This window comes from Nicotiana sylvestris, chromosome 5 (genome assembly GCF_000393655.2).
Source record: "Nicotiana sylvestris chromosome 5, ASM39365v2, whole genome shotgun sequence".
Taxonomy (NCBI): domain Eukaryota; kingdom Viridiplantae; phylum Streptophyta; class Magnoliopsida; order Solanales; family Solanaceae; genus Nicotiana; species Nicotiana sylvestris.
The window spans coordinates 87,699,677-87,726,250 of record NC_091061.1 but is presented as its reverse complement, the minus strand read 5'-3'; the positions used below and the strand labels follow the sequence as shown (position 1 = coordinate 87,726,250).

The window sequence follows — 26,574 nt, the reverse complement described above, 5'->3', positions numbered from 1 at the left end:
AGGGGGCTTCCGGTAGGCTTGTGAGGGTGGATAGGCCTTCTGTGGAGCTGGGTATTTGGAAAGTGAAGCCCATCTTTGGGAATCTCGTGGAGAGAAGTAGCATTGGGGAGGGGAGTAGCGTGGACGAGTGATGGAGCTACTCGGGTAGCTAGGAAAGCTGTCATAAGTGGGTTGGGATGGAGAGTATGGGGGATGGGTAATGCCAGAGTTTGAAAAGCTTGGCGGTGGTGGGGGTGGTGCTTTCCCAGTTATCCATGCCTGATACATGTCTGCCACATGTTGTCTCAGCATTTTCACTTCTTCTACCAACCCGTTGTTCTGTTCGACCAATTGTTGTCGGTCATCAGTACCGACCCACCCTGTTCTGAGGTTCTGTGTCATTTGCTTTGCAGGGAGGAGTTACCACAACCAACCACTTTTCTATATATGAACACAGCAAAGGGAAGCCATCACGTTAGTGTCAGGGCATTTGACAGATAATCATATATTAGAGATGCAATGCACCTAAGCAGTTAAACCGTTCTATCAGAGATGCGATGCACTTGCGTTTTTCTTTATTTTTCTTTCTTCCCTTTTTTTTTCCTTTTCAGTGGTGGTCGAATCTTATGGAGATTGCCTACGTATCATGACCCCGCATGAATCAGACCTTGCGTAGTTCGGACCAATAAAAGATAAGCAATACTAATCATTTTTTTTTCAATTTTCATATTGGGTTTCAAAGGTTTAAAAATGACCTACAAACTTGAAAATCAAACGACCCACATATTATAATCAAAAGTTTTACAAACTCCAAAACAAACGGCCAGCTTCCTTTCTCTGTTTGACAAATGCAACCAAACGGTTATTTTTTGCAAATGTGGCCCCTTCCAAATTTTGAGGCCGGAGAGGATTATTTTATGACACTTTACACACTTGTCCGTTCTTTTACGAAAATAGCCTTTCGACAACTGAAAGATACTCTGAGGCTATTTCGGCAAGAACGGTTTAAGACGCGGTCGAAGCTGGCTCGGCTTATTTTGACCAAAAATCTAAACGGTATTCGCCTGACCGTTGACTCTTTTTTTTTTCAAATTACAATGAAACCGTGGTGTTGCAAACACGGCCCTTCAGTGCCTCGGGGACGAAGATTTTTAAGGCTGTGTGGGTCAACTGTACAAAATCTAAAACAATGACCCAAAGGTGGCTGTTTATACAAAGTCTGCCTTCCGGCGTCCCTTTCGGGAACATTCGGCTATTTATGACAAAACAACGTCACCTGATTTATTCATGACTCTTTTTATCGTTTTCCAAATTAGGAAACTCAATATTGCAAACACGGCCTTTCAACGTCTCGGGGACGAAGATTTTTAAGGCTGTGTGGGTCAACTGGACCAAATCTTAAAAATGACCCAAGGGTGGCTGTTAATGCAAAGTCAGCCTTCCGGCGTCCCTTTCGGGAACATTCGGCTATGTCTTGATAAAACAACGTCACCCGACTTCTTTATGACAAAATTAAAATTTTGACATGTTTTTTTTTATTATTATTTTTGGCTATTTTAGCAAAAAAGGGGAAGCTGAACACTGCTCAACTTATTTATGACAAAATTAAAATTTTGACACGTTTTTATTTATTTATATTTTTGGCTATTTTAGCAAAAAGGGGGTTGGACCCGATGAGGGTTGCCTACGTATCTCACATCCGGTGAGAATCAAACCCGCGTAGTTCGGGCAGGTCATGAATAAAGTAAATAAACTGATTTTAAATTATTATTATTATTTGAATTTGTAAAAGAACTGTTTTAAAAGAAGAAAGGAAGTATTTTTTTTTTTGGATTTTTGATTGATTTTTTTTTTTGAAAGAAAGACTTCTAAGAATTCCTTTTCTTTTGATTTGAACTTTGAGAATTTCAAAAGTAAAAGGAAGATATTTTTTTGTTTGAATTTTTATTTGTTTTCTCTTATTCTAACGAAGAAAGAATTTTTTTTTTGTAATTTTACCTCTAATAAAAGAAATGCTTTCTAAATTTTTTTTTTTGAATTTTGAATTTTCTTTTCAATTTTTTAAAGAAGAAGGAAAATATTTTCGGATTTGTTTTATTTTATTATATATATTTTTTTTAATAATTAAAAAGACTTTCTAAAGAAGTCAATAATGAAAAATATTTTTGGATTTTTTGTTTTGAAAATTGGGAGTCTAAAAAAAACTTTTCTAGACTTTTTGGCAGGACAAATATTTTTGCAACAAATAAAGATATATATATATATATATATATATTTTGGAAATAAAGAAAAACTTTTTGGATTTATATATATATATATATATATATATATATATATATATATATATATATATATATATATTTGCAACAAATAATAAAACCACTTTCAACGCCCGACTCTTTTCATTTTCATTTTGAATTTTTCAGAAACGAATAAAAAAACTATTTTAAAAGTAAGACTCTTTTTCATTGTCATTTTCAGGGGAAGACAAACTATTTTTCTTTTTTTTTATTTATTTATATATATTATTTTTTATTTTGAAAAATAAGACAGAACAACGATTTTTTTTTCTTTCTATTTTTCGTTGCTTTTATTAAAACAAACTAATAAACATTTTTTTTTCATTTTTTCGAAATTTCGGCAGAGTTTTGACAATATTTAGGCATTGGTTTTTTTTTTCAAAAATAAACAATCAATTCCCTAACCGCTATTTTTTTTTTCTTTTTTTTTTCAATTTCAAAATTTTATTCCTGATATTCAAAAGTCAGTCAACACACAAGTGCGAATCAAATAAATGCGCAAATAGTAGCAAGTAAGATGCATCAGGATGGTCATTTTCATTTTTTGGTACACCTGTCCTAGACAGACCCAACCCCTGTGTTGAGCCTCCAAAGTCAAATGCACGTGATGCAAACAAACGTTCCTACTAAGGGATCCGGCATGTAGCTGAGTTATTCTAAGTGAAAAACCTGAGGCATATTGTTCTAGCCCTGGCTTACCCAAGTGGACAGCTTGAGCCGAAATGGGGGCAACGTACCGGGAGCACGAAAGTCTGCCCGGCCTAGTTACTTGTCCCAACTTCGTCTTATTTGGTATGACTTCTAACAGAAAGGTGGGCCACGCGCACGTGTACACCATAAATTCAGAAGACTCAGAAAGAAGAAGGGTTTCGTAGCAGTTTTATATACACAATTCAGATAATATTAAAGCGGTAAAAGCATCATTTAGCACATTAGGCATATATCATGTAAAAATCAGATAATAAATAAAGCCAACTATAACAGTTATTTTAAGCTCGAATTCTTAAACCCTGAACCAGTGGTTCTGGATTATCCCCAGCAGAGTCGCCAGAGCTGTCACACCTCCTTTTTCCGCCCCCGCGAGGGTGCGTAGGGAGTTTTCTCCAATTAAAGGACAGTCGAAACGGGATTTGTTTGTTTGTTTCAGAGTCGCCACCTGGGAATTTTAAGGCGTCCCAAGTCACCGGTTTTAATCCCTGAATCGAGGAGAATATGACTCTGTCTATTTAACAGTCTGCGCACCAGAAATCCGGATAAGGAATTCTGTTAACCCGGGAGAAGGTGTTAGGCATTCCCGAGTTCCGTGGTTCTAGCACGGTCGCTCAACTGTTATATTCGGCTTGATTATTTTGATTTGTTAAATACATTTTTATTGCATGATTTTATTGTTACCGCTTCTATTTAGATTTAAAGACCCTTCTTTGAATCGAATCACGCGTACGTATATTCGTGTTATAAATTATATTTTTTAAAACATGCGGAGTTGTGTCACGCGCACGTGTACACAATAATATAGATAATATTTTTATTAAAATAATTATTTTCGAAATTATGCTTTAAATAAAATCAAGAATATTCGCCCTTTTTGTATAATTAAGTAGTGAACCTCACATCTCGGGTTTTTATGAAATTAATAATGATATTCTCCGAGAAATCCCTTTTATTAAATATTCGATCGAAGTTGCGCGAACGCATAATCCGAATTGCTTTTAGAAATATAATCAGGTTACGCGAACGTATCCCTAATCACAAAAATATTCTTGATAAGGTTCTCTACAAATTGTTATTATGTGTTGACCGCGAGCCTTGTTTTACACATATGAATCATATACCTCAAATTTTAAAGAATTAATGACGTGAAAAAGAAAACAGACAATATGTATCTAAAACTAACATTTTTTCGTGGATACAACATTTGGATGTCCATAAATCGAATCGTGTATAAAATTGGGAAAGAACTTAAAATGATAAACAAATTAATAGTTTCCGCAGAATCTTCATTGTTTCATTTAAGGCGAACTCTTCTTCTATATATCTTTTACATAAAATGCCACGATTCGTTTGTAAATCCCATGTCCTTCTCATGTATTTTTTTTTAGTCCAAAGTTGCAATGGTTTGGTTAATGTTTGCAATGGAAGATAAGAGTCAAGTTGATAAGAAAGAGAACTATTATACAAATTGATTCAATAAAATTACATCACATGCAATATAGTTGTACGTTTGAACCATTCCTAATATTCTAAACTCGTAACGAGCTGTATCAACTCACCTTCCACATATGATTATATATATACTCATCATCATGTCATATATGAACATGCAACTTATATCAATCTAAACCAAAATCAGATTTTTACAAGATATACTAATAATGTAATTTCTTGATACTTCCATTCTACTTTACATTTAGCTAACAATATTACAGGATGTAATTAATGGCCCATTTTATGCCATGTTCCCTACCTTGATATTTCAATCATGACTTCACTTAATGAAAATTCCGAAATAGATGATATTATTACAACACTTAAACGAACTTTAAGAGGTAACAATTACCTTATATTCATTACGCCAAACGTACTACTATATTAATCAACTGAAACAAAAACCAAATTTTTAACTAATGAACTTGAACGAATGAAAAACAGAATTATAATTCCCGAACTTCATTAATTTGTCATGTTGAAGCTTTTCGTGACATGAATTTACAGATATGTACCTGATATTGGAAGCAAAAGAAAATGAAGATGAGAATCAGCAGCAGTAATAACAGTACAACACAACAGCAACAACTGCCCAGCAACAGTAACAACCCAGTAACAGACCGGTGGAGTAGTAATCCCAAAAACAAAAGCTTTAAGCTTTGAATGAAACAACAACCATTAATACTAATTTCAAACAAAGAAAGAAAGCAAAAGATTTTTTATTTTTTATTTTTATTTTTGAAAGCTTAAATATTTTTCGGAATTTTTCTTTCTCTTAAATGTTCAGCCCTTTTTTCTTCTCTCTTTTTCTTCTCAGATTCGTGTGTATTTTTTCTTGTCTGTCTCTCTTATTCTTCTTAAATCTGATTTCAAGACTTCATATATATAACCCATCCCATAAACCTTTCAATTAATTAAAAATCCATACTTTTTCTCTACCCAACCTATTATCTTCCCACTCATCCCCATTACATTAAATAAACATATCACACCATCCCATTATATTTTGTCCCCCATGCCTAACATAAAATAATGCAAGATTCCCCTTTTAAATTTTGTCTTGTCCCCCCTTTATATTAAATAACCATATCACAACCCACCCCATTTTATTTTGTCCCCCATGTTTCAAATAAACAATTACAAAATGTACAATTCCTAAACTACCCCTCCGACCTTACTGAAAATTACCAAACTACCCCTGAACGTACTACAAATTACCAAACTACCCATCAGCTATAACACATCAATTAATCAAACTTAACCAAAATATAGGCAATATGATTAATTTCTAACAATGTTCAAACAACAAATTTCATGAACATGATTTCTTCAACATTTCAATAACAAATCACATGAACATGATTTCAACCACAAATCATATGAACACAAATTGAACAACCAAGAACAACTAAAATTTGATTGAACAATATTTTTAGCAACAACAAACCTATTTTCGGATTTAACAACAACAACAAACAAGTATATTTAGATTTCTAACTTCAATCATATTGAACTTAAAATCAATTCTAACAACATTACAACCAACAATTCAAGAACAATCAAACAAAGTATGAACATGAATTGAATCTATTTTGAACAACAAACATGATGGATTTAAACGATTAAACCAACATATTTCTCTAACACAACTAAATTCTTTAGACAAATAACAAGATCGACGAAGAAACAATTATGAACTTAAACTTGAACTTAACAATATTAACAATTTCTAACAATACATAAACACATGAAACAAATTGAAGAAATAGTTAATTAAATTTCAATTTGAATCTAACAAACATCAAACTAACAAATACTTACTTAAACAATAATACAAACATGAAATGAATATGAAAAATAACTAATTATTCTTTCATTTGAAATCTGAAAACAAACAACACATGAACATGAACTAAAAATTAATTCAAACGATAAACAAAACAAACATTTGCCGATTTTAGATTCGAAAATATCAAAACAAAATACGGACAAAATAAGACTCAGAAACTACTAACCGGATCGAAATGACGAACAAACGACTAAACCAACAACGAACTTGACGAGCCTCGACCAAAGCTCGAACCAACGGTGACGAACGCGATTGAGAAGTAACTGAAGAAGCTGGACGAGACAGTAGCAGCTGGGGGTGTGTTTGGTGCTTGCGTGAGGAAGATGAAGGTGAGGCATCAACTCGGCAGCAGCAGCTCGGAGCTTGGTTGTTGACGAGGCAACACTAGCAGCCCAAAGCAGAAACGAGCAGCCGAGGACGAAACAATAACGGAGGTCGTTTGGGCAGTGGCGACGTCGAGGCAATGACTGCATCCATGGCGGACTGTCTGGGCCATCACTGGTCGTTGATTGTTATGGCATGGATGGTGGTTTACGACGAGGGTGAGGGCAGCCATGGACGTCGAGCTCGAACTCGAGCTTGACGTCGAACGACGAAGATGAAGTCGCGATGGATGGGGAAGGTGATGGATGGTGGACGCAGGTGGTTTCCCGGGGGCTATGGCGTTTGGACGTGGGTTGGTGAAGGTTTTTTTTTTCGCTGGTCGTGAGGCTGCTGCCGGACTGGTTTGGGTGGTGACTCCGGCGTCGGGGGGTGGCTGCTGGGCAGCCATGGCAGCTCACTATTTTGGAGATGGAGAAGAAGAAGCCAAGGGGAGGGGGCGGATTGTTTTCCTTAGTTTTAGGGTTTCTTGTCTTTTAATTTTTGTTTTGTTTTGTAAAATGTAAGACAAAGGGGTTTGGGTCTTTTGGGTTATGGACTGGGTCGACCAGTTCGAAATGGACTGGGTCGTAGGGAAGATTGGGCCATTTTTTGGGCCTGTGGCTTGAAATCGAAGAAGAGGCCTAATTCCGACTTTCTTTATATTTTCGCTCTCTTTTCTTCTTTTATTTCTCTAAAACTAAATTATAAAAATACTTAAACTATTATTAATAATTAAATTAAGTTATAAAAGCGCAAATTAACTCCCAATAACAATTAACGCACAATTAAGTAATAATTAAGCATAAAATTGTATATTTGGACATTAATGCTAAAAATGCAAACGATGCCTATTTTTTGTAATTTTTATTTTTTGTAAAACTAATTTAATTACTAACAATTGTAGAATTAAATCCTACATGCAAAATGCGACGTATTTTTGTATTTTTTATTAATTTAACCAATAAGCAAACACAGACAAATACAAATAATTATCCAAAAATCACAAAAACACTCAAAATTGCACATCAAGAAAAATCATTTTATTTTGCATTTTTTTGGAGTATTTCTCATATAGGGCAAAAATCACGTGCTTACAATGGTTAGGGATGTTGCGTGTCAAAAATCTGAAAGGATTCGGACGTCAGTGACTGGCCGGAGTTCCTCGTGCTTCTGTGAGTCTTTCCTGTTTCTTTTTACTCGCATGGTTGAAGTTTTAGTTACAGTCTTGGTTTCATTAAGTGTTCTGTTAATTTTACGGTTTATTTTTGTGTATTAGTATAGTTATGTCAATTGCTGTTAGTTCTGAGTTTGATATTTGAATGGTCGATTGTGAGTTTATTGGTTAAGAATTAGTTTAATTTCATTTAATGTTGATCATGTAGCTTAAGCTTTGCTTTGATCGATCCTGGTTTCTGGTTTTTCTTAGTTTGATTGAGTTGGTGTAATTGAACAATTGGGATTGGTTAGTTTGATTAGTTAATTTTTGAGTTCTAATTAATCAGTCTTAGGTAGTTTTGGATTAATTTAGGGGATTGGTTATAGCTGTTGAGGATGAGGGTATAATCAGTAACTTTAAGAAGCCTTCAGGGGTAGTTTGGGCATGGAAAGGGGTAATTCTGATAGGAATAGTAATTTCAAAGTATATGGAAGGGCAGTATAGGTATTGTATGGGTAGAAGAATACCCTAGGGCCTTCTAGAATAGGATTTTAGTGCACATTTCAGCACAATAGGGGTGCTTACTTGTTTAGCAAGTCAAGAATAGAGGGACTAAACTGAAATAAGGGAGGGACTAAAAAGAAGGCCTAAAATCTTATCTACTCTCTCTTGTTGCCTATAAAAGGGCATGAAATGTCTTAGGGAAGGGGTCTTCTTCTTCCTTCAGCTCGGAGCTCAAAAAAATCCCCACCAAAAGCTCTCCTCCCTGTTTTCAATTCCAGCTAGTATTTCCATTCCAGTATTCAAAAATAAAAACATCAAAAATGAAGAAATCAAAAACAATTTTACAGTTTCATTACTAGTTTTGGATTTTAGTTGGGTCTAGCATGATTGCAGAGGTATTTAGGTTCAGCTGTGAGGGCTAGGAGTGCATCTCAAGTGTGTGTTGAATTGATCTGTGGAGTCTGCTTGTATTTCTCATTTTCAAAAGCAGTTCCTGGCATGTTCTGTGGTGTATATTGTTGAGTTTGTTGTTGTTGCTGTTCAAAGTAGCTGACTCCTTTCCTTCTCATATTTTCCTTTATCCATGTACACAATTGTACCCCTGATGAATGTGAGCTCAAATAGGCAGAAATGAATTATGTGAAGAAAGAATTTACATGCAGAATTGAGTTCTGATTTAGCTAATTTCCAGATCTACGTATTCAGTGTTCAATTCATGGATATTGTTTAAAGTTTTGCTTGCTTTAGTGCCAAATGGACTATATGAACTGTTATATTTTAGAGTCATGTGAGTACTATGAAGTGAACACCAGTGTTAGTTGTTTACATGATAGATTGATGGTAATGTTGGCGTGAATTAATTCAGTAATAGCTAGTCTGCTTTATGTTATTGAGATTGTGTTTACAGCTTGGTTTTCACCTTAATGATGCCTAAGAACTCACCAGAATGTCAGTGGATGAATTAGCCTGTATATAAAACTGGAATTCAATTGACTAGTTTCCTTCTAATTCCAGTAGATGTGTATTATTTCCCCTTTGCTGATTATTGAATACTTGAAATAGCTTAGAGGTAATTTCAAGGAGTGTCAAGGTAAGCTGGAATCAAAGCCTCGCTGGGCTCAACGATAGGCCATCTCAGGCTGTCACGCGAGCAGCCTTCATGAGTTTGGGCTTCTTAAGGGATTTGATCCTAGGTGATGAGGTCTGTCGCCTGGGCTTCCCTTTCGTTTGCCATGCCCAAATTTTGGGCCGTTTCTGAGGCCCATCAGTGGTCCAGCCCATTGTTGAGGTTGGACTACTGAACTTTATTTAGTTTACATATAATTAAGTTCCTTTTCTTCTTTTAGGGATATTTGATCACTAGAAAATTGTAGTTACTCTCAAATGGGTCTTTTTATTAGAAATGAACTTCGCCCAACAAAAATCATGTATCCTGGGCTGTCGATATTTGGCTACTAAAATGTTTAGGATTTGGGATGACCGTTTAACGAATTTCGCGGTCTTCCCCAAAACAATATTACGTTAGAATCTTTAGGCGCAATTTTAAATAAAATACCTTCTTAAACTCAGGTGCGCATTGATGCGACCCGAATCCAAATCTCAATGAAGTCAAAATGTGTTGACAATCACGGGCGCATTGATTGTGACGGGGTTCGAAACGCGTTTTCACACATTGCAATTCTTTTAAATAAATCATGATAAAAAGGGTGCATAAGCTAGCAAGTATTAAAATCAGATAAAATCAAATACAACAGTTAAGCGACCGTGCTAGAACCACGGAGCCCGGGAATGCCTAACACCTTCTCCCGGGTTAACAGAATTCCTTACTCGGATTTCTGGTTCGCGGACTGTTAACAGAGTCATAAATTTCCTCGGTTCGGGATTCAACCGGTGACTTGGGACACCATTAATCTCCCAAGTGGCGACTCTGAATAATTAATAATTAATTCCCGTTCCGATTGTCCTTTAAATGGAAAAACTCCTTTACGCCCTTTGCGGGGTGTAGGTAGAGTAAAAAGGAGGTGTGACACTGTTATCTGATAATTAACCACTTATCAGCATAATTAAGAATTCTCTCAAATTACTTAAAATTCTACTTATTTTAAATATACTTTATATATCTTACTACCATGGTCATATAGTACTAGTCCATAAATATCAGATATTAACGCTCGGTCCGTATTTTATCCCAAATCGACAACCTTCAACAAAACTCATTTTCTTTAATTCGTGTACCCTTTCCTTCATGGCACTTACTTATTGCCTGTTATAAATAGCATAAATATGTTAACTTTCAGATAATTGCATCCTCGAGTCTATGTCAATTAACTGAAGACGAAATTTTAACATACGAAAAACGCGAGATGTAACATTCCAGCATAATATACTGAAGATCCGTGCATCTGTGTATTAATTTCCAGCATATTATGCTGGAACTCGAACACGCGAAAATTTCCAGCATAATATACTGGATATTGGAGCACCTGTGTATAAACTTCTAGATGTGACGACCCGACCAGTTGTCTCATGAGTTACCGCTCCATTTTCTCCTATTTTTGCTTCTTTATGCTTTTTTATCCGTGTTATGTGGTATCAGGTTGGTCGGATCGAATCCGGAATGATTTTGGTAAGGTTTGAGACACTTAGTCTCTTTAAGGAAGTTTAAGTTGGAAAAGTCAACCGGATGTTGACTTATGTGTTAAAGGGCTCGGATGTGAGTCCCGGTGGTTCGGTTAGCTTCGGAAGGTGATTTGGGACTTAGGAGCGTGATCCGAATGAGTTTTGGAGGTTCGGAGTAGATTTAGGCTTGAATTGGCGAAGTTGGTATTTTGGCAATTTTCGGTTGGTAGGCAAAATTTTGATATAGGGGTCGGAATGGAATTTTGAGAGTTGCAGTAGTTCCGTTGGGTTATTTTGGATGTGTGTGCAAATTTTCAGGTCATTCAGACGTAGTTTGGTTGAGTTTTTGATCAAAAGCGGAATTTGGAAGATTTTAGAAAGTTTGGCTTAAATCCGATGTGTTTTGAGTGATTTAATATTGTTTGAGGTGTTTTGATGATTGGAACAAGTTTGAACAAGGTATTAGGACATGTTTGTGCTTTTGGTTGAGGTCCCGAGGGCCTCGGGGTGATTTCGGATGGTTAACGGGAAGTTTGGATTGTTGTTGCAGCTGCTGAATTGCTGACCGCAGGTGCGGCGCCGCATATGCGAGAGAGAGGGGCCGCAGCAGCGGATTTTGGAAGAATGTCAGGAACCGCAAAAGTGGTCAGTATGGCCACATCTGCGGAGTCGCAGATGCGGAAGGCTTATCGCAGATGCGATTTTTGGGCTGGTTAGTGATTTCCTTAGAAGAGGAGGATTTAACCGCAAATGTGGTACCGCATATGCGGAAAGGTCTGGACAGAACATATAAGTTATTTCATTTTGTGAAATTGAGCTATTTCACCATTTTTGACTTCGGCTTTGGAGCTTTTTGGGCGATTTGAAAGAGAGATTTCAAGGGAACTTCATTAAGGTAAGGGATTTGGACTTAAAACTCATTCCTATGCTATTATTCCATAGATTAGAGCTAGAAATTAAGGAAATCAAGGGTGAAATTTGGGGAAACTAGGGCTTGGGAACTTAGGCCTTTAATTGAGGATTTGAAGGACCATTTGGGGTCGAATTTGAGAACTTTTGATATGTATGAACTCGTTGGGAGATAAAGAATCTATTTATGTAAAAATTATTGAATTTCGAGACGTGGGCCAGGGGGTCGGGTTTTGGTAATTTCGGAATTTGTGCCAATTATTGATTGTTTTCGCTTGGGTTTCGTTCCCTTAGCATATTTTGACGTCCTCGTTCTAATTTCGGATAGATTCGACTCGCATGGAGGCCGATTCGAAGGGCAAAGACGTCGCGAGCTAGGGATTTGACCACTTCGAGGTGAGTAATGATTGTAAATGATGTTCTGAGGGTTTGAAACCCCAAATTTGCACGTCGTAGTGCTATATTGAGGTAAGACACACATTTGATGACGAGCGTGGGGTCGTGCACTATTGGGGATTGTGACTTGGTCCGTCCTGATTGATGATTTTACCATGTATTTGACTGAAAACTATTTGCTATCATCATTATTTGGGCTGAATGTCATATTTGGGCTTCGTGACAACTATTTGAACCATTTGGGGATTTTTACTGGTATTTTCTCACTATTTGACTTCATACTTGAACTCAGTCATGTTATGTTTTACTATTTCCGTACTCAACCATGTTTACTCTGTTTTAACACTTACATGATCTTTTAAATGATATTTTGGGTTAAGAAACATGTTTTACTACTACCCGAGTGGCTTGTGAGGATTTTGACTAAGTAGGGCCGATGGCCTATGTTGTGAGGAAACACTGATACCGATTTGAGGCTGAGGGCCCGGCCCAAGATATGTGCGCCACGAGGTGGCTTGATTGATATGAGACCGATGGCCTAGTTTTGATACCACGAGATGACTTATTATTGCGCTTGGGCCGTAAGAGGCCCCTCTAAGCTTCTGCACACCTCCAGTGAGCGCGAGTACCTATTGTGATGTGAGATTGAGCCCGAGGGGCTGATATTGTTCTGAGATGTTGCCCGAGGGGCGAATTTGTTGATACTGTACCCGAGGGGCGAACTTCTATTTGTCTACTTTACCTTAACTGCCTGTCAGTTACCTGTTTACTTGTTGAAAAAGGATTGTTACTTAACTTTTCACTGATTTACTGCTTTTAAATGGTTTTATTGCTTCATTATAGAATGTCTTGTGCCTTACGTGTTTTCTTACTTTCAGTCATTATTTATATTTGTTACTCACTGAGTTGGAGTACTCACTTTACTCCCTGCACCCTGTGTGCAGATTCAGGCGTAGCTGGTTCCGCTCCCGAATGCTGATCCCTTCAGCTTCAGGCGGACATTCGGAGTTCATGAGGTAGTTGTTGGCGTCCGCAGCCCCGTGTCTCTACTCCTTTATCACTTCTACATTTTTCAGACACCTGTATTAGTTTATTGACTTAGCGGATTTCTATTATGACTTATAGATGCTCATGACTAGTGACACTCCGGTTAGGGCTGTGTTGGATTGTACTTCCGCATTTTATTGATATTACCTGCTACTTAGTATTATTAAATCATGTTTTAGACTGTTTTCTTGTTGTTTAACTGTTTAACGTCGAATTGGGAATAGTTGGCTGGCCTTGTCTTCACGAGAGGCGCCATCGCGACCGGGTTCGATTTTAGGGTCGTGACACCAACATATTATGCTGGACCAATATAATATACTGGAGCTCAAGTATATTTTGCTGAAAGTTTAATTAGTATATTATACTGAAATATACTGGAGTTCCAGTACACTTAAATCATTAAAAATTTCATTTATAATTTCTTGTAAAGTTGACATTTACCATCACACAATCACCACCACTAACTTCAACCACACAACCACCATCTTCATTACTAGCCTTCTCTACCGCCAACTAGCCTACACTGCACAAACACCTCCGCCAAACTTTAATATCGTCATCCACCATCACCAACCACATTCACCATTAACCAATATCAACCACCACTAACCTTTATCCTGCAACTACCACCGCCATCATCACCACCAACCACTTATACTGCCTGTCAATATCATCAACCAGTTCCACGACTAGACTTCATTGCATGATATTATCACCAATCACCATCGTTAGCCACCTCCACTAGCCTCCACCACCAACCACCAGCGCCTCTGACACAATCACCATTGTTAACCAATAACTACCTCTCGCCTGCCACTAATATTACAACCCATTGCCCTAGCAATGAACGCACAATTACCATCTCCAACCACTACTGAACATTCACTATTGCTAGCCACCTCCATCCAATCATTTCTGTCGGCAACCACGCTACAAATTGCCACCACCAAATTAGAGTGTTCTTCGTCAAATAAATTATGATTTTGTATAATAGTTTGTGAATATAATATTTACTTATGATTTTGCATGGATTTTATATTTAATCTTTTGAATGATTAAAGATAATTTATACATATCAAATGCTGATAAGATAAAGAGTTTTAAATATCCAATGTTCAAATTTAAAAAAAATATCTTAAATATCCGATCTGTAATTAAATTCAAATATAATTTGATTTTGCTTGAACAAGTAAATTTTCAAATGACAGGAAAAGTGTCATCTTACCAAGAAGAGAAATGCCTAGTCTGGTCTAGAGTGGCCCTTCACAAGGCTCAAAGGATATCATTATATTCAAACTAATCCATTGAGAAGTATGTGTCAACATAAGCACTGCTGCGTACTGTATCCTAAGGAACAAATTAAAAAATAGACAGATTTACAAGTGGTCATTAAAAAATAATCACGCTTTCAAAAGTAATCAAAATTTAGCCATTTTTTATGTAAAGATAAATCTGAGCGAATACACTGTTCAAAATCCGGAAAATACGCCAGTATATTATGCTAGAGTTCCAGCATAAGTATACTTGAACTCCAGCATATTATGCTGGAAGTTCATACACAAGTGCTCGAATCTCCGGTATATTATGCTGGAACTTTCTGTGTGTTGGAGTTCCAACATAATATGCTGGAAGTTCATACGCAAGTGCACCGAACTCCAGTATATTATGCTGGACCGGTCTCTATTGCAGCAGAATAGTGATTATTTTTAATGACTTGGCAAACGCTGGCTATTTTTGAATGACTAGTCCGAAAACTGGTCAGCCCGTGCTATTTTTACGTATCCTTATACTTCATCCGTCCCAATTTAGGAGTCCGTTTGGCCATGAATTTTTTTTCACTTTTTTCAAAAAAAATTCTCTTTTTTCAAAATCAATGTTTGACCATAAAATTTTTAATTTCCACCTAAAGATGAATTTTGAAATTTTTCGAAAATTAGAAAAACTCCAAAAAGCTATTTTTTAAAATTCACTCAGATCACTCACAAAAATTTAAAAATAACTCAAAATTATATTCATGTCCAAACACAACTTTAATTTTCAATTTTTTTTTTTTACTTTTTTTTTCGGGATTTTATAATTCTTATGTCCAAATGCCCACTAGATGAGGTAGCTTGATTCATCACAGACTTTAACAATAACAAAATAACAAACCCAGTTTGATCCCATAAATGGGGTCTAGGGAGGGTAATGCCTATGCTGATCTTACCCCAACCTCATAGAGATAGAGATGTTGTTTCTGATAGATCCTCAACTTAAGGAATAGTGAAAATAAATCAACCAAGTAGAAAAGAATATTAGCATCAATATAACATGGTAACGGGTGTGAAAGCCACAACATGCATAAGAAAGAACCATAAATAGGAAATTACAAAAATAGTCCTGGTACTATTGGTCGGTCTTGGAGGAATACACTACTATCTTTCAACCTACAACCGTAATCATCGATCTTCACACATTCCTATCGTGGATCATGTCCACGGTGAGCTAAAGTAATGCTATGTCCTTCTTAATTACCTCTCTCCAATATTTCTTAGGTCTACCCCTTCCCTTCCTCAGACCCACCATGGATAACGTCACGGAATATAAGAAAAAGAAAAAAGAAGACTTTTGAAACTTGTGGTCTTAAAAATTTAAGAGGTAAAAGCTTTGTGAGGTTATGACATTTGTGATTATAAAAGCTTCTCATTAAAACTAAAATGAATAAAATAAAAAGTTTAAAGTTGAATTATTTCTAACTATCGAAATGCATCATTCTTTTTGAAATATACTAATAAGGAAGGAGTAAAAACTTTGTGGGGTCATAACATTTATGTAGTTATAAAAATTTCTTATTAAGAGTAAAATAAATAAAATGAAGAGTTTAAAGTTGAATTATTTCAAATTGTTAAAATGCATCATTCTTTTTGAAACAAACTAATAATGAAAGTGTATCGTATCAATTTCTAATTCTTTGCGTCCAACCCAACCAGACAAAGCCATGTGTAGTTTAGGATCATGCAACTTGACTTTTAAATGGCAGCTTATTAGAGGTTCGTACATCCCCCAACTTTTGAGTCATTGGAGGTAATCTTTGCCCTTTCCTAAAAGGCGGTCCACTTCAATTATGAGAGCTTAAACTAGTCCCATCAACAAGCAAGGAGCGTCACCGGATAGATGAGAGTCTCATATTTAATTAGAGATTTTGTGTGTAATTATTAAAAATAAAAAATTCTTTTGTAGGCCTTATTAAAAGTGCAAATTTTGAATTAATCGGTCAGTAAGCAATGTGAATTTAAATTAATTAGTTAGTGAGTTTTTGAACATATGATGAACCCCCGCCCCGCCAGTGTGTTAGTTGAAACAGTAGGTCTACCTATCTCCAATAAAATACCAAGTAATGATCATATATCGTAGCTTTCCATTTCAATGGTATACATAGACGGAAGTAGGATTTGAACCTTATGAATTCAGGATTGTAATTGTTTTAAGTTATTGGATTTTAAATTAAATAATTTATATATATTATTTAAATTTTTAATACAAATACATAATTTGAATAAGTTATTAGATTCGGTCGAACCGTAAGCTAGAATAAGGGGAAGGGTTCCTGCAGTCCAAATTAAGCGTAGTGGTCCTAACAGGATTGCTTTCCAAAAATGGTTCTTACTTTTCTTTTACTTCGCATATTATAGGTTATATCTTTGAGTGTCGTCGGAAATCAAATGATGATTAATTAGTTGATGCTGCTCATAATGTGTCTCTACTTATATATATCTTTATATCAGTGAAACTTGTGGCCTTTCCGTCGCAGTCGCTTTGACTGACATGTATTAATATGTACAGACAGATTTTGTACTAACGAAATCGATTTGCCATTGGAGGAAAAGAAGTGTTAAAGTACTGAGGCGTGAAGACCAACCCAGATCGGCTTTCTGGATTTTCATGTAAGTTGTTCACTCCTGTGTCTATGTCAATCATTCAATTCACAACTCTATTTTTTTTTATAACTATAATGTCCGGGTCACGCATTTCGATTAATTTCAGTGATTATATGTTACCTCTCAACAACATATTCTTCGACAAAGATATATGTTTGTTTATATTCTTGACATATAAGCCAAATTGTTTAATTTGTCATTATATTGTTCGGTTTTATATTGTGAAGAACAGGATGGATGATAATGAACTTGAAGTGGATGGAAAAGCTATTGAGATGTGGAAAACCATGTCAAAGGAGGTACTTCATTTGGATCTATTGATGGTACTAAAGCTTTTATTTGTGTTTCTTAGTCATTACTGTGCTCTTGTTCAAATATGAAATGTGTTTGAATCACCAGGTATTGGGTTCTTCACATTATAAATTTTTATTATTGATGTATAGACATTTGGATTCCTTTTCTGTGCGTCATATATGTTGCTCTTGAATATTCCTTGAACGATAATGCAGCAGTACTATTTAAGCATTTGGCGGTAGTTAAACGACTAGATTCTTCTGCTCTTAATTGACTTACTATATGACATTCATTATTGAATTTTCCGGCAACGAGCAACTTGATATTATTTGGAGAAATCCAAATTTCAGCCTTGGCGAATTTAACCAATGGAAGAGGAGCACTATATATTGCATTATATCTTTGACGTGACTAATGGCATCGCACTTAAGTTGTATGTAAACAAATACTATGTAGGTGCGTCAATTATCTGATGTCTTCAATATACATCAGCCTCTATTTGGATCCTATTAACCTAATATTTAAATATGATTAAATCTCTTAAAATTTTGTATGAAAATTTATCCATTTTCAGTGACTATCATATTTGACTGAGGGCATTTTTTCTGTTAAGCTTAATAATCTCTATAAACCGACAATGTCAATATATATATATATATATATATATATATATATATATATATATATATTTACATAATCAGATCAATTAATTATGTAATTATATATATCTTTCTGATACGCTTTAATCGGTAACACTGAAATCAGTAAGTATCTAATATAATAAGTTAAACTCTACCATTCAATGAAAAATCTTTTCACTATAAGTGCATATAGATTCAATTCTTTTCTGTTTCTCCCTTAATTTTTGTGCGATTCTATTAGCTTATGCTCCTAGTGGCTAATATATACCACACCTTTAAACTTCTTTTCTGAAACAGGAAACCATGTTCCCATGGATGCCGAGAAAAATCTCTTGAGACTGAAATGGTTCCATGCTCTTGTCCAACCTCTGGACTGATACATGGGACTTTCATGGTCATGGAAGGCAAGTCAAGATGTGGCTATTGTGAGCAGTAGTTATTCTACAAGTTAATGGTAGTGTATGAGTAGTATATGTGCATGTTCATTTGATGGACTTCAAGAATAATATTGCTGTATTTTGGAAATGAGAGGCGATCATGAATTCATTTGATGGGCAAGAAGAAATACATGTACCTATCTATATCTATATATAAATATAAAGTTGGGAATGGAGAAGGTGATAAGGCATGTCTCTTTGTCCATAAATCACATTTATCTTTTTTCTCAATTTTTGACATTTTTCCTATTTTTCTATATTTATGTGCTATAGATTAAAGTTTCAAAACATCACATCTTAATTACATAGTCTTAGTTATACCTCCTTCCCTTCTTTATCCTATCTCTTTTTTAAACAGAAAACCAAACGTCCCCATCATTAATACCTCAAATAATTCCACCTTTAATGGCTAATGTAACAGAATATTTAACATGCAATTTAATCACATGATTTAAGCAAATTAAGAAGCAACCGTTGCCTTGATCAGAAAGCCCAAAAGTCTCTCACCATGAATTTTGCCTTATGCTAGAAAGCTCAAAAGTCTATAAATTAAACCAACGGGATTTGGAAGCTAATGGAGAGATCTATACATTGTAGTCGTCTTTGGTCTTTGCCAGACTGGGAATATTCTGGATGCATTAAGTTTCGTCACTTCCGCCAACAATTCTGCCAAACAAAAGCTTCCACTTGCTAGTTTTTGGCCGATACTTAGGTTTCAGTTCTTTGAAAGAACACAAAGAAAATTCATGGAGTTTCCTTTGTGTTAAAAGCAAGAAACGTCAAGGAATTTGAGAATTTTCGTTAAAAAAGTTATTAGGAAGAATAACAGTCTTGAAATCCTACTCATCATCTTACTTCTGTCCATGAAAAAGAAATATTTTTTGTCTGATCTACGACCATAACGTTATTATTTAGAGGTATTCATAATTATTAGTGAGAATTTGTCAGTGTCAATGTAAAAGAAACACTTTTATATTAAAGGTATGAGGACTCGTATATGAGGTGGCATTGAATATGGAAAGAGCACAATTGCTTTGCGGCTTTCTTTATGCAACTAAACCTACTCATATTTAATTTGCTTCAAATGAATTAACAAAATAGGGTTAGTTTCTTCTCTCATTTAAGCTACTCAAGAGTCAAGAGTTTCTCTTTTTCTTACTTCATTATTTTTGGTGCAAAGTAAATATACATACTTCTATCGGTGGTTAGATTTTTCGGCAGCTTTGTTGTACAATGTCATTTAATTTTTGTAAAGCTGACACCATCTTGGTGTTTCATTAGTGGAGTAAATTACTTTGCTTTATCAATGCCAAAAAAATTCCTTCATACAATTAAAAACCTTATGTTATATTTTGTGCGCTTCTGTAGTCCAGAGAGGTAATCTTTTTGCGGTAGTTTGTAGAAGTAATCTAGAATTAACAATTACTGCAGTTAAATATTTATAAATGTATATTTTAAAATGATCTTGCCGACTACATCTAAATTCATTAAAAGCATTCATATTTCAATATTAGCAAAAAGAAAATGGTGTGGTCTCTTTAAGTTTTAATTCTGTAGAGGAGGCGACTCTTGGGTAGAGGCAAATCAGGATATAGAATCAGTTTCTATTTTTTCACTTTCCTAATTTTTCCATTACAAGATCTCTCTATTGGAGATATTCTGATTCTCTTCCCATTTCATAATTGATGTTTATTAGTAATAAATTAATGTTATTAATTATTTTATTTTATTTTATTTTTATTTTGCTAACAACACAAATATGTTATTATTGGGTGTATTTGTATTATCACTAACAACACAAAAACAATTTGTTCCTTAAATGCAAGCTTTACAAACGTTTTTCCTGCCAATCACAACCTCTCATATGCATGAATGAGACTTTAAAGTCCAACATGGGAGCCTCACAAAAGCCAATAGTAGTGCTAACATTACATATTTTGCTCTTTATATAATGAGCGTTGAAATAACTTTCTTTATATTTTAATTTTTATCTTAAAATTGTTTTTATGTGTATATATCTTTCTTAATGTTTGTTTTACTTTTAACTTTTGGTATTGTACTTGGAATAATTTTATATGATCACGCGTAGCGCGAGCAAGTTAACTAGTTTTGGAGATAACAGTGGAATTTTATGACATGTTTAAAATTTAAAATCTTTAAAAATTTCAGTATTTTCAGTTTCATACTCAGTCAAATATCACCATTTAAACCGAAATGGAAAGAGCAGCAATTAGGTCAACTGATCAAACAAATCCAAAATATTGGATACTGATGTTGGGCATATTTCTATATATTTTGATATTATTTTACCCATATTTTAACCGCTTTTTGTTGCTCTTTAGTGTTAAAAATTCCCAACATGGCTTAATTATTGGTTTTATGACTAATGGAGTTATGTTTTGATGATTTAGGGTGTTTGGAGTGCAAAAATATGAAGAAAAGATGGTCCAACTAGAGGAAAAGAGGTTGGATGTCTCGCATCCAACCTTGGGAAGAAAGTTATTTGGTGCACCCCTTAGCAGTGAAGTCAACCCGTAGCATCCCCATAACATCCGCACCTGGGCAAAGCTGAGATTAGGGGTGTTCATAAAAATCCGAAAACCCGAACCAAACCGAAAACCAAACCAAACCGACCAAAAAAAGATACTTTTTGGTTATGATTTTGAAATTTAAAAACCGATCAAATTCAGTTTGGTTTAATAAAAAAAATCGAACCAAACCGAATATAGGAGTAACTATTTTACATTTATTATTACACCTATGTGTGTGTGTATATATATATATATATACTTTTATACAAAGTTTCAAAATTTTTATAGTAAATGTTAATCGTTTACACTTTTAGTACAATTCTTTACCTTTACATTCTAGTTTGATTGGTAGTTTTCTTTTGTTAAGTGTAAGAATCTATTTCATGTTAAAAATAATATATTTTTAAATTGAGTCCTTAAATTATTCATCACTATTTGATTCAATTATCATCAATATATCTTGGTAAATAATAGATTTCTCAAAGGATAATTGATTTGATAGTGTTATGTTGAAAATGTGGTCGTCGAAATATGTGTTTGGTAAAGTATGTCTTATAATTAATTCTGTTTTTAATTATTTTGCTGAGTAGATAACATTGAAATACTATCTACGAATCTAGAGTTGAACTCGAAAATGGGAATTCTAGATTGCATGTAGAGTTAAATAGAGCAAGTTCTTGAACCCGGGCATCGGGGAACGGATTCACAATTAGGATAGACATATACCTAATTGTCTTGCTTGGTTGAAATACAGGAAGTATAAATGCATTTTTGTTAATCTTAATTTCATAGACATATAGGCATTAAGTTAGCTTGAATAGGCGAGTAAGAATTCGACAGATTCTTATGAGCAATATCAACCCTGTCAATTAACAATCCAGATAAATTAATTAGTCATTTTAAAACAAGAACGCAACACGATTGTTAGCTAACCCGTGACCCTGGAATATTCTCTCCTACTAATTGTTATTCGAAATTGCTATTTGTTTGGTTGATTTCTAGTTAATTCATTGCTTGATGGTTTTAGGTAGTAAATTAGTGACCTCTATATTTTGTGAAAAATCTCTTGAATCAATAAGTTAATTGAGTTTGAATCAGTCAATAGTTAATCATAAGTCTTTGTGGGAACGATATTCTACTCACTACTTTATTACTTGACGATCACGTGCACTTGCGTGAGTATTTTTTATCGCAACAGATACTGACACTTGGTTTAGTTTCTATATAACTTTTTTTTTAATATCAAACTGAATCAAATATTAATAGTTTAAATTTAATATGATTCGGGTCAAACCAAATTACATGTTAATGTTCTGTTAGTTTAAGACATTTTTTGATTCGATTGATTTTTCGAAATTTCTTTGATACACTGTAGACATGTATATTTTAGGGAAATTTTCATAAAACACTATCTTTTAGTAGTAATTAGTCATCTATAGATACCATTTACTATATTACAGATTATAAATATCTTTTTTGTGGTTATAAGATGTATTTGATACTGTATTCATGAATACAGTAGCAAAAATAGGCGTGAATCAGGGAAGTCCAGCTAATCAGTTGTTATATTCGAGTGTATTCGACTGTATTCATGGCGTGAAACATGGAATTACAGCTGGATAGATTATTGTATTCGACTGTATTCACGGCGTGAAACAGGGGATTACATTGTTTTTAAACGGAAAGTGAATCAATTAACATAATAGACTCCTAATATAACTCAACAAACTCAATTACAACACACAAATTTTGTATTTCCAGTTATAAAAAAAGGTTCTCAACTGAAAAATACCCCAAAAACATAGCAATCTTCGGAGAAATTATATAATACATCTGAATACATAAATTATATTAATTAAAAAAACATATGAATACATTACATTGAAATACAATGGAAAAACAAAACAGTGAATGCAATGAAATACATAGAATACAGCGAGATACATTGAATTACAATGAAAAAAAAGACAATGAATACAATGAAATACATGAAAAAACAACGTGATACATTGAAAATACATTGAATATATTAACAAAAAATTAAGTTGCTCAACCCCAAACTCCGTTGTCTCTCTTCAAGAACAACCCCTAATTTCCGGTGAATCCACCGTCGAGCAAAAACCCTGAATCTCACTATTACCAACATGTATGTATATGCAGCCATTGGAGACCCTATGCCAAAGATAGCAGGCATAGCAAAATTGGATGTATCAGTAGCAGAAGCTGATCGGCGCAATTGCATAGTAGGGTGCCGATTATTTGTAGAAGAGTACTCTTTTGTGGAATAAAATTGGAAACATAGCTAAAAGGACAAGGGCAAAAGAGGACTGAAGCATGAGATGGAGGAGATTGGAGGTGGACCGAGTGATTTGATCAGCCACCATCGTTTTCGTTGAACCATCTCTGCTGTTGCTGCCAGTTTTGCTGGTTGACGTTGCCATCCCGACTTCTCTTCGTGGGTACCCGGTCTGCTCTTTTGTTTGCGCAAATTCCCGCAAAGTAAAATACGGAGAGAAAGAAAATAGTGTAACTGAATAGCATATTTAGTGACTTATGGGTAGGAGATAATCAAAATTAGATATTTTGCTATAAACATTAAAAAGTGTCTATAAAATATAATTTTTTAAAATGGTATTTATTTAAAATAAATAAGGTGTTAACCTTTGCTATAGGAGGTAAGAATTCCTATATTTTATGGATCAAATTCATTGACTTGTGCTTCTTCATGACTAGCCCAAAAATCTATTAAGGGTTTCTTAGAGGCTACTCTATTCTAAACTCTAACTCATACCTATACAACGAATCATACATTTTCTTTGAAAGTATCTTGAAAATCTCATAAACTCTTAGCATATTCACAAAGAGATCAAGATATCAAGTACCGTCTTTCTCAAGTCCGATTGTTCTTGCTCAAAATCAAAGCGGTGTGCAGTCGAACGGTTCTTAACAATCAAATACTTCAAGAAGATCTACATAAATCCTTCGCTCGAGAGATACACCATTTTAGCCCTCGATAAAAGAAACAAGAAGGAGATATCATGAGAAGGTTTTCCTTGTAATCGATCCATGCAATGCTCAACTTTCATAGAGATATAATACATCACGTGGCGGTGTACTTTATCCTACATTCGAGAAACACTCTGATCCATCCCTCGAATCATGAAAAATAATTTAGAAATAAGAATCAAGGAAACAAATATAATTTTACTCATAGTTGATTAATAAAATTAATTTTCTCTTATTTTGTGATTGCAATTAAATTTTCATATCTCAAAATTTATTGCAAACAACTTAGCATGCCTGGTCAGACCAAATTTGCCCTTCATCTTTTCTCTCACAAATCAAATTGGCAAAATCTGGAGCAATTGCTATGATGGCTGCAAGAAAAATTAACAACACTATAAGCAAAAATATCTATGATGCTACATCCAATGAACGTAATCGTGCTGGCCCGTCGACAAGGAGCAAGCTCAGATTTGATAGAATCGATAAATATAAATACTTCATCTTCTTTAGAGACGACGAAGAAAAGCAAATCTTCAACAATGGGGACAATCTCTAAGAGCAACATCTCTTGTTCTATTCAAGTGGTTCCTCGCCACAGCCGTAAAATCATATGGATGGATGAACAATCACCGAAGTAGCAAAATTGCGAGAGGGATGCGCCAAATGATTCTTCGCTGAAGTTACATTTATGTCTCTATTCCCAACTTGCCTTCTTTCAATTGGTGATATCTCTTCATGTCTCAATATAGCTCTTGTTTAGTTCCTCAATTCCAGTGTTACTGAATTTTAAAGAAAGTCTCTATGCGGAAAAATTGCTTTATCAAGAAAAGGGATACTCAAGTACAATTTTGAATGAAGAAGCTTAATACCACACGAGAAACTTCATAGATGACTTGATATTAGCTTTAAAATGCAAGTTCCAAATTATTGAGGCTATTCCGATGAGTTCAAAGTTCATGGTGTAAAATCTTAGATATTCTTGTGGCTAAATAAAAAGTGTCATATTCGAGGCAGATACTTCAAGTCTCGTTTCAAGCATGACACACGCCTTATCACGATCCACGTCACATCATAAATCGTGATGGCACCCAACGATATCGTAGGCAAGCAATACCAAGTACGAATAATGCATAAATCATAGTGATAATAATAATAAGTACAACGTTGAATAACAACTAGTAGCCCCCAAAACTCGGTACCACAAATGCATGAGCCATCTAAGGAATATACAAAACTACTGTAGCTACTGTCTAAAATGAAAGGGACAGAAACAATAAATAAGATAGAGGGAGACTTCGGGTGCTGCAGATCGAAGCATGGAAGACATCCCACCACTAAGTCTCCGTGTGATGCGTCTACGTGCCCATATGACCACTGGAAGTATCTGTCTCAATACCTGCACAATCAGTGCAGAAGTATAGCATAATTACGTAAATCAACACATACTCAATAAGTATCTAGTCTAATCTCGAAAAAGTAGTGATAAGGGTCGACTTTACACTTATTAGTGGTCAAAATAATAAAATATATAAAGTAGACAAGTATGAAACACAACAAGTAACAACAAAACATATAAGCTTTAATAATAAATTTCCAAATATGGATCATTACAAAATCACTAAAATGGCACAACCGGCCTCGCAGGATTAGATCAACTAATACCAATATTAAATCAAATCTCAAGTGTTACACACGAGTCTGCCGAGTCGAATGACCTGATTCCATAGAAATATCTCACAATATTGCCAAGGCGAATGACCCGATCCCATATACCGAGATGGATGATCCGATCCCATAAAAATAATTTAAAACACTACCGAGGCGAACGACCTGATCCCATTAGAATAGTTTGTAATCCTGCCTAGGGGAACGACTCGATCCCATTAGAATGGAGAAACTCTCTAACTCGCGAAAATGCATGCGAGTCGAGAAGACACAAAACTATCGTTCATCAAATATTTTACAATTCCAAAGTAAGAGTCTCGACCAATATTTTATTATAATCTCAATCCCAGTCATAAATTAAAGAAATCAAATATACAAGATCAATACAAATAGCACATTTAAGTCATAATATGAATCTATGTCTACCTGGACATAAACATGAATATAGCTACGTACGAAATCTCGTCACCTCATGCGTACGTAGCCCCCGTGATGAGTATCACACAACAATTATACACTTAAGGGGATAATTCCCTCTTACAAGATTGGGAAAGAAAGTTACCTCACTTCCAAGCTCACTACTCATAGGAATATCTCACAATACTGCCGAGGTGAACGACTCGATCCCATAAGAATGATTTAAAACACTGCCAAGACGAATGAACCGATCCCATTTGAATAGTTTGTAATCCTTCCAAGGCGAACGACCCGATCCCATTACAATAGAGAAACTCTCTCACTCGAGAAAATACATGT

The 26,574-nt window shown here is 34.9% G+C and overlaps 1 long non-coding RNA gene across 1 annotated transcript; it reads left to right on the top strand.

Annotated features, from left to right (window-relative positions):
- The first annotated feature begins 17,037 nt into the window (after positions 1-17,037).
- Positions 17,038-18,788, top strand: LOC104221720 (uncharacterized). The gene is made up of 3 exons (XR_709799.2): positions 17,038-17,250; positions 17,477-17,543; positions 18,477-18,788. It is a non-coding gene; the product is annotated as an uncharacterized lncRNA (long non-coding RNA).
- The last annotated feature ends 7,786 nt before the right edge of the window (positions 18,789-26,574 follow it).